Raw genomic sequence first — 12,514 nt, forward strand, 5'->3', positions numbered from 1 at the left:
AGTGACATTGGGCAGTAACAGTACCTCTGACTGCAAGCCCCACAAGCTACAGCTTTGCAGCAACAACAAACAAATGAATAAACTTCATTCTCCAGGGATATTTAAGCAGTGCAGTCACAGGTAACTCAGCACCAGCCTAGCTAGGCTTAGAGATAATTTTTCTGTAAATACATGAGGCAAATCTCAGGAAGGCAGAACAGCTAATTAAGCTAAACGCCACTGTTGGCACAAGCACAATTGGTCATGAACATATTTGCTCAGAAAATCAGAGGATTATGGATTTCATTTTGAGAAGTGGAGAAAGAAAAGCTATTAACTTTGAAGAGGGACTTAAGTCACAATTCACAGGAGTTTTAAAAGCTGTTGCCTGCAATGATCAGGACAAGAATTAAGGCACAAGAAGGCCTGTTGTCATTTTTATTCCTGAAGGGGCAGAAAGGAAAAGATCACCCAGTAAGATATGCATATCTGCAGCCAATCCAGCTGCTCTTACAAGAGGTGCTATCAGAATATTTTCAAAATTATAACAGCAGAGTATACATAGCATATCATAAGTCCAACAGTCCCAGAGATTAATTTAGAAAAGAGTGTTTGCTTACATGTATGCTTAGTCAGTGGGAGGTAGGAAGGTTCTTATCTAGCTAGTTGTGAAGAATGTTGGTAGAACAAGGACTTTTGCAGAAGTGAGGGACATCTATTTTAAGAGCAGTTTCAGTGTTTCCTTATTCATACAGCAATGCTTCATTTTATTGCAATAATAAGCCTATTTGTTCTCCTATGCAGGATTCCTGACAACATGGTTAAGGGAAAGAACAGGACCAGATAACTGCTCCAAACAGCCACAAAGGGGAAACACTGAAAGTTACACACAAGCTTTGCTCACACCTTACCCTTTCTCAACAGTATCAAAATAATCCTTGCTGGTTTTAACCTGTTTAACCTGTAAAATAGTTGCAAGTCTCAAAATACTTTCATTATATAAGGCTGTCATTATACAGCCTTGTAAAATGACATTCAACCAGCTGAAAGAGGAAGAAGTTCAGCTGGCACAAGCACTTCAGAAAAATTCGCATTTTCCCCTGGAATATCTGATTTGTTGGTCCACATGACTCTGCTTGTGGTTTAATTTTATTCTTATTTGGTAAGACATTGAGACCTCTACCACTTTGAAGACTATTAAGGCAATTTACTCTGAAGACGAGCTAATAACAAAGAGGATAAAAGTTAACAACTTAATATTGGAACAGAAAAGAATAATTTGCTTTGGTTTTGGCCTAATCCTCTAATCACATATGGCAGCTTGCCATTTCTTTCACAGGGCTTGGATATTGGCAGCACTGCCTAAGAAAGTAAATCTCTATACCTGTTATGGTGTAAAACCATTAGGCCAGAGGTATTAAGAGGATGTGGTCTCTGGAGAAAGAGGCTCATAAACTGAAGAGAAGACTTAAGAATGCACACCTAAACATTCCTTTTCCCTGCGACCACTGTCAGACTAACTGCAGAAGCCATGCCATTTATTGCATATTACAGTAATTATAAATCTACTAAAAATATATAACTTGAAGAATCTTCAAAATTACAGAAATTCCACCAAGTTATTGATACTAACATCAGCATATTTTCAAATCTAGTTATATTTTCTTGCACATTGCACCATTTGTACTTGGCTGTGGTTTAATCCCAGTAGGCACACTGCTTGAATTAGTAACAGTTCATTTGAAAGAACTTAATTCTTCTAGCTAATTCTATTCATCAGGAATTACAGAACAAAGAATATCTTCTCAGCATAATGGACTTGAAATATAATAATGAAGGTGACTCAGTCCTGTAGATCTCTGAAGGCAGAGCACTGTCAGTTGTGTAACACTTATTCTCATCTCCATTTAGACAGCAGAAGTGTGAGGCTCACAGAACTCAAGCTCCCATTGCCACTTTCTCACTCTTCATGTCAACATTGGCATTAAACTCAGATAGGTTCCAGTCTGAGGGACTGTATTTTTATATCTTATTTGAAAATAGACTTAAGCAAAATGCTAAAACCTTTAGAGAGATCAGAAGCAAACCAATTACTTGGTGGTAAGCATCTCCTGACCCTACATATCTGATACATTTCTGTATGTAATGGCTAGCTATTTCTGAATGTTTTCCCAACATAAATACAAAACAGATTCAAATTCTAGCAAGGAAGTTACACAAGAAAAGCCAAAACATTGCCTCACCTCTCCCTTCCAAAAAATATCCCAGCAACAAGCAACCCTGAAACTCATAATGCAACTTAAGTGATTAATTTCTTAAGAAGGTTTTGTTAAGAAGCCATGACCTTCCTTTCATTTTACAGGAAAGTGCTTACCCTTTTCTTCTGGAGACTTGCCATCTTAAACATATGGATTCAGCATGGAAGATAACAATGAGAATGGGACAACAGGACCTCTATCCCTTCTCACAAACTTTTATTGCAGAATATTCTGCTATTTCTCCTACTTGGACTGTCCCACAGAGGACATTCATCTATAAGCAGGAGCTGCCAAATCCCTTTCCTTTTCTTCCATTGGCCCATTCTTTCAAAAAAATACATGTATTCTAGTATGGGATTTAGCATTACCCAGATTAGGCTAGTGAACACTGCACTGATGCAAGCCAAATAAAAACATCTATTATGTACTAGAAACTCCTAGGAAAAAAAGTTATCAAAAAAGCTAAAGGCCTTGACAAGTTTACATACTGAAGACTTTAGGGGAACTATCTGACTTCTACCCTCCTTCCTTGCTCTCCAGCAAGCATTGAGTACATTTTAGCTAGAATTCTGTTTTATTGTAGGGACTGCAAAACAGTGTGACTAATTAACAAGTATTTCCTATCATGGCTTCCCCGTGGCTACTGGGAAGTGACACACTTCCTACACTTTGTTAAGATATTGTTTCTCATGTGAAAACAAACTGAGCTGCAGTTAACAGTCACTGGGTAGTTCTGACTCTTTCCTAGAGAAGACAATACAATGAAAGGGCTTATTAAGGGGCTAGCAGCACTGATGAGAAGAACTCTGCTACAAAGAGCAGACAAGGATTTGCATTCAAATACCTAGAGTGATGCTAAACTGAGCTGACAGTAAGACAGTTTGTAGAGCAGTTCCAGTCCTAAACACCAACTGGAAGACTGGAGCATACAGTTTCTGAAGAAATCTTCTCAAAGTTTTATTTCAAAATCCATGGACATGACTTCTCAGATGATTTTTATCTTACTGTGGAAATCCTTTAGTCAGTATATGCTGCATCCCTGGGACTTTGAGAGTCAACTCCTCATTTGAGTTGAGGTGATGAGCTAGTTGAGCAAGGACAGCTACCATCACTGGCAGACTGATTTTGCTCCACTGCTTTTGTAAAACTTGGAACCTGTGGGTTAACCAGTTGCTCCTTCCATGGATCTTCTCTAAAGCACTGTCAACAGCCAGCTGCTCAGGTCACTGTAAGTAGCACATTGCCTCTGCAGGAGGGCGCACAATACAGTTTGTAGTACATATTAAGCAAAAATTGCCCAGTCCAGACAGCAGTATTTTACACCATCTTTGCTTTCCCTGACAGAGGCCACTGACCTCAACTTCCTCAGAGCACCTTTGCCTGCAGCCCAACAGAAATTGCACAGAATGCAATTGGGATTGCACAGAACATTGCAAAAGGCACTCCATCATTCTCAGACAATTAATTGCATAAGTAAGTACCTGTGGGAATCAAATGAATCTGTAACTCACCTGAACCACTTAATTTGTCACTGCAACCTCCTGCTTTTCAGCTACCAGCCTTGTTCTTGTAACTACAGCTCCATTTAATGGATTACTACTGTGGACAAAAGAGCCAGCAAACAGAAAAAGCCCTTTTTCTGTCCTTCCTCACAGGGTGACTGACTAACCACTCACCTTAGACACTCACTTGTGCAAGTTTTGAAGGTTAAAATTACCTACCTAATAAATTATGTAATCTCAAGAATACTAAAAAAGTTTGTGTCAATTAATCAGGTCCTTGCTACCGTAACTAATGCACACACCTACATGAAAACAGGGCCTCACACAATTGCCAGCACATATCGGGTGCTAGAGGAAAGAAAATGTCCTTTAGGAGTCCTGCAGTCACAGAGGCAACAGGTAAGCCAAAGAACGAGCTGAAAAAATGTACTACATCAAAGGTCCCAGGAAAGTTAAAAATCAAAATGGTTAAAAAAGGTAGCATGCAGTCTGCACATAGACCAGTCAGAATCAGGTCCCTTCTCAGTCACCAAAATTGACTTAAACTTTGCAATGAAGTTTTTATTTCAGGGTTATTGGTTTTTTGTTTACTTATTTTGTTGCTGTCTTTTTTTTTTTAATAGATACATTTTAAAAAGCTCACGATAGCTCCCTATTTAGAGGAAAATAACTTGTCCTCCCAAGCATAATGCTTTAACAGATAGCCCCACAACATGAAAATTTTGTATGCTATTGGGGCCATGCTGGCTAAGTTGAAACCACCAGCCATGTTAGTCCTCCTTAATACTGATACTGAATTGCAATAATAACAGGAAGCCTATCAGCCATGAAAACTTCACTCATGAGATTGTTTGCACTGCTGGGCTGGGCTGTGTCATGCAAAATTGTCTTCCCCCTAACTGGTACCAGTTTCCTAAGGGCCAGATGCAAGCAGAGAACTCTGACACTGAAAAATGAGGTGTGCTATGGTGAAAGGAAGATAAAAGGCCATGGCAAGAGCTAAACCAAGCTGCTACTCATGAGAAGCATGAAGCAGGGAACAGTTTCTGGAGTAGCCTTCAGTTGCACTGGATGATGCGAGGTGTCACTGCATGAAAACTATTTGCCCTACAAATGCTGCTGAATAGCACAGGAATAAGAAAGAAGGAGCAAAAGACTGCGACAGGAATTGTTTCTCAATCACAGGCAGCTAAATCAGGAGTTCAGAGTCTGTGAGGCTGGGCTTTGGAGTATCAGGCCTGTCCCTGAACAGGTATTTAGTCTTGCAGGAGTGGCTCATTCTTTATGAACACAGCTATGCAAGGTGTTAGCTCACTTGCCCAATAGCTGCAGCCACATACCCAGGCAGCAACCAAATCCAGAGCTCCCATGACCACCTAACCCAAGAGGATTCAAATGCACATCCCCTTGTTCACCAAAATACATGATCATCTCTGAAGGGTTTGCTTGGCTCTCTCTTGACCTCTCCTAGGCCTGAACTACCAAGGATAAAACCTCACAGAATCATTATTAAAGTGATACCACAACCTTGCAGGCAGAAACAGGAAGCCAGGTACACTCTCTTAGATCACTACAAAAAAAAATCCTGATCTCTCCTAACTTCTCTCCTCATCCAGACAGACCTGCATTCCTGGCTGTAGAGCAGTCCAGTTCTAATAGAGCAGAGGGAACAGGAGAGTCACCTGAGGGTATTCATCTTTAATCCAAGTCTCTCAACCCCCAGAGAAGTAATCACTATGAATCAAGGCAAAATTAATGACACTTACACTAACATAAGCCATCCTGGGATTAAAAACCATGTTATGTGGGCAGGGCCAGAATAGAAGGTTAAGGGCTTGCTACTTCTGCTTGTTTGACAGATTTCTGCCTAGGACTTAGATACATACCTTCTGCCTACAGTGCTTCAAGTGCAATTACAGAGGGTTTTGGGACCTCACCCTTAATTTTTCATAACAGACTCTCTATTTTTAAATGCTATTTTTAAATCACATTAGCCATTTAAATTCATTAGAGAAGAAAAGCACTTGCAGATCTTGCAATCTACAAGCCAATGGCATAGAAACCATTTCTAACCCAGGAGTTCTCAAATACACTGATCTAGTTCTGGAGCTCTAGCTGCATGGCTGAGATCACATAGTCTGACTGTAGTCCATCCAGCCTGTACACAGCAAAATCTCTGTCAGTTTATCAGTCAGCCAGAATCAGACACTGGGCAGGAGATTTCATACAGAATTTACCAATATTGTTTGATGCTTTTGTAGAACAAAAACATTTTGCAGTGATTCTAGGATATTGATCTGCTAATTACTCCACAGATAAGCATCCCCTTTCTTCTTACTGACACTCAAACACATTTAGAGAGAGATGAAATGCAAAATTTCCTTGACTGGGACAGAGAAATAGAAAAAAAAATATTTTTAGAAGATCTATACTGCAGAGAAAAATGAACATACCAAGATGCAAGGGAAAAATGGGATCATAGCATGGTTTGGGTTGGAAGAGACTTTAAAGACCACCTAGATCCAAACCCCTGCCATGGACAGGGACACCTTCCACTAGTCCAGGTTACTCAGAGCCACATCCAGCCTAGCCTAGAACACTTTCAGGGATGGGGAGTCCCCAGCCTCTCTGGGCAACAAATAGTTAAGTTGCTCATTAATTTGATGTATAGGCACAGGACACTGAGTGGCTTTCAGGTCAAAAATAGTCTGGCATTATCATCAGAAAAGGAGCTCTAAAATAAAGAAGGGGAAGAAGTAATATTTTCCTCCTCCTCACATGTACCTTACATCTCTTCCCTTTGCCTTCTTGATGCAATAAGCAGAGTCCAATTACATATAGCAGGGAAACCTTATAACATGAAGTAAGAATGTAGCACAGCCAGTTGCTGTACCCCAATGAATTGGAATGGCTCCCTGCCACAAGAATGAATCACAACTAAGTCTGCTGAAATCAGCTGTCACTCTCAAGTTATGCCCAAATAAGTTAAAAAATTGGAGACTGCTGATACACAAATGCAACATCACTGGTTGTACACATTTTGGCTCAAGTGTTTTGGAATTGGAGGATCAAACTATGGATCCTCCTTAAATTGACTTCTGATCAACCTAAATAAGCTGCCTTTAAATTCAACAGGTGAAGGACTTCAAGCACCAGAAAGGCACCTACTAATTTTAGCAGTCATCCATTAGTCAGCAATCCCAGGTGAAAAGCACTTTCTGTGCAGAGGAAAGAATTCTTTACTACGGTTCAAAACAAGCCACTCTTGAATAAAGAGTGAATTCCAAAGGATAGGAGCATCACTTTTAATTAAATAAAAAGAAAATTAAACCCTTTTTCTTACTGAGAGACTACAAATGATCTTTATATTTCCTTGTAAATAATGTTTTCTTATTAGATTTTTGATTTAAGTCTGTTTCATCCTTTTCTGTCATGAGCACAGGAAACAATACATCTTCAACTTCATCCAACAGCTTTCCTGGTTAAGCGTTTTTTCCAGATGAAACTATCAAAATTTTCTCCATGTACTAAACTGAAGGAGTATTTTCACCTGAGAATCTAGCAAGCATCTCCTGCAGAATAACAGGGGTTTACTCCAGAGAATACCTGCACATGGTCTCCAGAGCACTCCTGGAGTGCTATCCAGTGTTCTAAAGCACTGGCTCTAATGGAAATGACAGATTCACTTTTCTATCATCCATTTTTGGGGGCAAGGGAATCTTGTTTATTCTGGCCTTTGTCAGAATTGGAAAACAAGAACATGAAGACCTATTTCACTGACTTTTAAAAGTCTGACAGTGAAACTGACAATACTCTATTTTGGGATACAAGAAATGTCGGAATGAAATTTGTTTAACAAGAGACAAGCCCAATGACAGCTTCAAGAAATTCAAAAACATGCCTTAACCAAAGCAGAGAAGGGCTGCACACATAAGGTAGAAGCAGACTAAGCTGCTTATTATTTCCTTGCCTTAGACTTAGACAAAAACACACTAAGGTGTGTAATTGGTAGAGGTGTATAAGCATTTTGTAACACAGCAACAGTTTCAGTAGCATTTTATAACCTACTATACATGAATAACACACAACTGCAAATGAACAGAGACTTGCAGTATACTTGCCTGAACAGGGCACAGGAAAGCATAGGCAAATAGTAAAATCTGCAAGATAAGAGCAGAGAATGTAGAGTGATCAGGAAAGATGTCAGATGAAACTAAAATAAGATTGCAGAACAAAGAGGAGATATGTCTGATGGAACCAGAATAATCCTGCAAAACAAATAAGATGCTGAGCAACACTACAGTAAACTTACTCCCTCAAATAATACAGACTACATCAACTGAAATCACCCCGTTTTCTTCCGGGGAGGAAGCAAGGTGAAGAATACATTAACAATCAGAAAAGAAGGACCATAATTTATGGAAATCACAAGAAACCTCACTTTGATTCCAGCTTCTCTTGTCAAGGAGCTCTCAAGCACTTTACTGTGACAGGGCACCAGCTCCAGGGCATTGTGTACTCCAGGTTTACTACCACTTATATGTGCCATTGTTAAGAACCGTTTGGGAAAGAGATAATAATGACTAATGGTAATTAAGAACTAATGACCGGAAAGCTGCTTTGTTGCTGTATATGAATTTAATAAAGTGCTTTGATTCATTAGTCTTTTAAACAATCCATCACTGAGAGCTTCAATCTGTGAGGAAACACGCAAATGTTTTGGTGCAACACTTTGATCAGTTCTTTCAGCTAATAATACGAAGTTCCTTCTCACAACATCCTGTTAAGCACATGTCGTGAATGAGCGTGGGGGGACACATCAACACAACATGTTTTAAGTCCTTTCCCCTACACTTTCTCAAAAAGTTCAAAAATACTCGTCACTGTCAAAATATCTGTCCCCAGATTTAAGTGACCTTCATCCTAGCAATCTTCTAAGCAGAGTCTTCTGCTCACACAGAAGATTTTCCCACTCACATAGGAAAGACACAACTGGCTGCATTAAACTTTAGGGCCACGTCCAATCTTGCAAATCATTCCAGAGACAGTGTGAATGATGCGACTAATTCACTGTTTTGAGATTAAAAGTGTTTACTATTTACGAAAAAGTCATTAACATCTCTCAGCTGAGATCTAAGCACCTTATTTCAATGAAGAGTGTTCTCCCATCCCAGCAGAGTCAAGAGCTCTGTGCAGCCAAGTTCGGACAGATCTCACCTGGACAGAGGCAGCAGCAGCGGGGATGTCCCGGGGTCGGCTCCGCGGGGCTCTCGAGAGCGGGTCTGAGGAAAGGCGCTGACAAGCGCTGCTTCCCTGCGGCCCCAACAGCCGGGGCCGGCCCGGCGAGACACCTGCGAGCGCTGCGCCGTGCTCAGGCGAGCGGGCTCTGCCAGCCCAGCCCAGCCCAGCCCAGCCCACCCTGCGGGGCAGCCCGGCTGGCGAAGGCCGGCAGCCCGGGCTCCTCAGCGGCCAGCGGGCTCGCTCGCACGCTGTCCCCGCACCGCGAGCGCGGGTGGCTTCTACAACCCCTTTTAACTCCGAGTCACGCCATTAACAAGTCCTCCCGCTCCCCAACCCCAGAGCCCTTTCTAGCCTCACCTCTCCTTCCGTCCCCTCCGCGGCTCCCCCTTCTTTCCCTCCGGCCAGAGACAGCGCCGGCTCCCCGGTCCCGGCGGGCAGCCGCTGTCCCGCGCCTCCGCCCCGCTTGTCTGAGGGCAGGCAGACGGCGGAGCGGGGCGAGGCCGAGCCCGTCCCGCCGCCCTGGGCCAATGCCGGCGCCCGCCCTTCCGAGCAGGGCGGCTCTCCCGGGCCGGGCCCGCCCTCCCGCCCGTGTCACCTGTGGCACCCCGGGTGTGCCCGGCGGGGCCCTGACAGCGGGGGCGGTGACACGGCCCGCAGGCCGGGCCAGCTCGGGTCGGCTGGCAGCGGGCACTGCTCTGAGGCAGCAGCTCCACAGGGGACAGTGCCTGCTTCGCACCAGCCCACGCAGGGAGTGCCTTGACGAGCTGCCTTGAGGATCAATGATCAGTATTTCACTTTACCTGGCGATAGGCAGCCCGAGAAGTGTGAACATACGCCCCTGTTTGAGTAGATACGGGCCGCGATAACAGAGGTTGCAGTCATCTATTTGTTCAGGAAGCCGCTCTAAGTGGTTTTCTGTTTAATTAGTGGCACAAAATACACATGCCGCCATTTCACGGGGTGTTCCAGCTGGATCTTCCCCTCAGCAGCCAGGCACCACGGCGATTTCCGAAGCCGGAGTGCCTCTGCGAGCAGGGTGAAAGTACCGACCGCGGCATGGGGAGAGCTGCTGTGCCGGTATTTTCCCCTTACACACGTTCTTCTCACAGTGCTTGACCTAACTGGTTCAATTCTAGTTCGGGGAGCTGAAGGATTTCAGCCTCTGGCGTGTCCAGGAGTGGGACCGCTGTGCCCTGAGGGCGGCCCTGCTGTCACTGCCCACGTCTGCCGCCCGCAGCGCTGGCTCGGCTCTCGCTCGCAGCAGCTCTGCTTTGAATTGCACCCCTACTCTGCTCCCAGCTCGAGTCTATTTACACCCCAAATCCTACACCATCAGCCCAGGCTTCCTGCTAACAACAAATTATGTTTCACTTCCTTCTCAAACTTAGATATGGTGAAACAATTTTTAGAGAAAATTTAGTGTTCCTAGCATTGGTGTGAAGTCTTGCTCAATTACATGTCTTTTCAATTTCATGCATTTGATATGTGGCTCTTCCATTTTGGGGAAAGGACTAGAGCATGCTTTTCATGCACTATGCAATAAAATTCTGGCTTAATAAGTCTTTAATAAGGCTTACATTCAGCTCACAAAGATCAGAGTGAATTGGAGACCTTGTGAAAGACTAAAAGTCGCTTGCTCCCCTCAATAACTTTCATTCAATCACCTCTCATCTACATATCCAGTTTATTCACCCCAATGCAGCATACTAAGGTGCATCTATTCAAACCCACATTAAAGTGCTGTTCAGTGCAGATCGAGAAACATCACTTAATTAGAAGTGATGCGAAGCCCTTTTGACACTCTTCGTAGATGGAGCATCCTTTTCTCGTGTGTAAAATACCTCTTTCCCCCCTCTCGCAGCAGTCCCGAAGAAAAAGGCAGGAATGCGTCCAACAGCGGTTCAGGACCAGGCAGGCTCTATCAGCTGGCAGCTGGGAGTGCTCTTGACCCCTGCTGGATGGACTTGGAACTGACGGGTCTGGTGCACCCACTGCCCAAAACAATTCCCCCTCTAACCAAGGACTTTGGATCCAAGCTTAGAAAAAAGCACCTCCTTGGTGCTAAAATCGTGGAGGTCTCCAGCACTCTGAGAAGTGACTGCTGAGAAACTGTGTATGTGGTGTGTGCTGTGTCTGTTAAAATACGTAGGTGAGCTCTCCTGCTCAAATTTAATTTAGTGATGTGTTCTTAGAATGGATTCAGATGAAATCTGTGAGATTATGTGTCTAAGGACTGTCTCAGCTCAGACCAGTTGCCAGCTCATATCTTCATAAAGAAGAAACTGAAGATATGGACAGAACATGGAATACCTGAAGGACCCTCAGACTCATTCCTCAGTAACTGCAGATGGAAAAAGTCTGCACCCAGTATCCAGCCTGTCCCCACAGCTACTCTGCAGCTGTTCAGCAGATTTGAAGAATCCACTCATTTTACGTAAGCGCAGGCCAGCTGTTTTTCAAGTGAATTGCGCCTGAACACTCTCAAGGTGGCAGCAAGAGAACAAAAATTAGTCACAGAAGGGTATACTCTACCCACCTCGTCTTTGTGTTCCCCAGACACAGTCACAGAGTTGTTAAGTTCTCAGCAGAATCAAAAGATTTAAGCATGGTTTTGATTGCAGAGCAACAGAGTGTTATGGCATCTTCAGGGTAAAGACCCAAACCAAAGAAGTCTGCAGGTATCTTTGTACAGTAGTATTGCTATCAGATTCAGAAAGTGGATCACCTTTCTTCCTTCACCCCCTCATTCAGCATGTCTAACTCTCTAGTGATTTCCCAAAGTAAAAAGAAAATCATGCCATCTTTTTCCAATAATGAAAAAATTAGTGAGTGCCTTGGTGTGGTTACAAAATGACAGGTATTAGCTGAAGAGACAGGAGCTTTCACTGATGCAAATTGAGCTGATAATGCTTTCCTCCTCCAGTTTCCTCCTGTCACTCAACTGCCTTTGACACTGAGCTGCTCTCTGATGAACTAACCCAAATCACAGCTAACTCTGATGTTGTTCATTTAATGGCTGTAGTGACATTTCCTAGGTGGCTTTGACCAGGTGGCTTTTCATCCTTCATTTGGTTCCTGGGCATCAAGGTAACTTTTTTTCTTCTTTTAAAATCTTCCACGTTCTTAGGTTATGCCATTAAAAGTTCTCTACATGCACAAAGGAAGGCAGAGCAAAAATGGTGAGAGCAATAGCTTGAGAAATACCCTGCCTGGCTACCCCCAAGTCCACCACAGAGGCTCTCAGCCCATCAAAGGTCCCTCTCTTCATACATGAAGGAGTGCAGAGTCTTTAAAAAGTAAGTCTTCAAAAATATTTTAGAATTATTTAGAATTTATTTTAAAATATTACAAGAACATGTATACCAGAAGTGCAAACTGTAAAAGGAAAGAGTGTGAATAATTTATATTACTCTATACAGTGCTCTCTGTGGTAAGAAAAAGACTGGCTTGATAATAATGACCATGAAAGGAAGGGCTTCAAAGATCAAATGTGTATGACTAGGGCCTGATCATTTTCCTTCTCCTTCTCACAAA

The 12,514-nt window shown here is 43.0% G+C and overlaps 1 protein-coding gene across 3 annotated transcripts in view; it reads right to left on the minus strand.

Annotated features, from left to right (window-relative positions):
* SYTL2 (synaptotagmin like 2) overlaps window positions 1-9,364 on the minus strand; it is a 53,690-nt gene extending 44,326 nt beyond the window's left edge. The window contains exon 1 of one of the 3 annotated variants that reach the window (XM_064719936.1): window positions 9,338-9,364. The gene's annotated coding sequence lies outside the window, so the exon portion shown is untranslated. Of the gene's footprint in view, window positions 1-8,880; window positions 9,151-9,337 lie in introns of those variants that run through there. The other 2 variants (XM_064719929.1, XM_064719920.1) reach the window with 2 other exon arrangements.
* Between the last annotated feature and the right edge of the window lie 3,150 nt (window positions 9,365-12,514).

Source organism: Zonotrichia leucophrys, chromosome 1 (genome assembly GCF_028769735.1).
Source record: "Zonotrichia leucophrys gambelii isolate GWCS_2022_RI chromosome 1, RI_Zleu_2.0, whole genome shotgun sequence".
NCBI lineage: Eukaryota > Metazoa > Chordata > Aves > Passeriformes > Passerellidae > Zonotrichia > Zonotrichia leucophrys.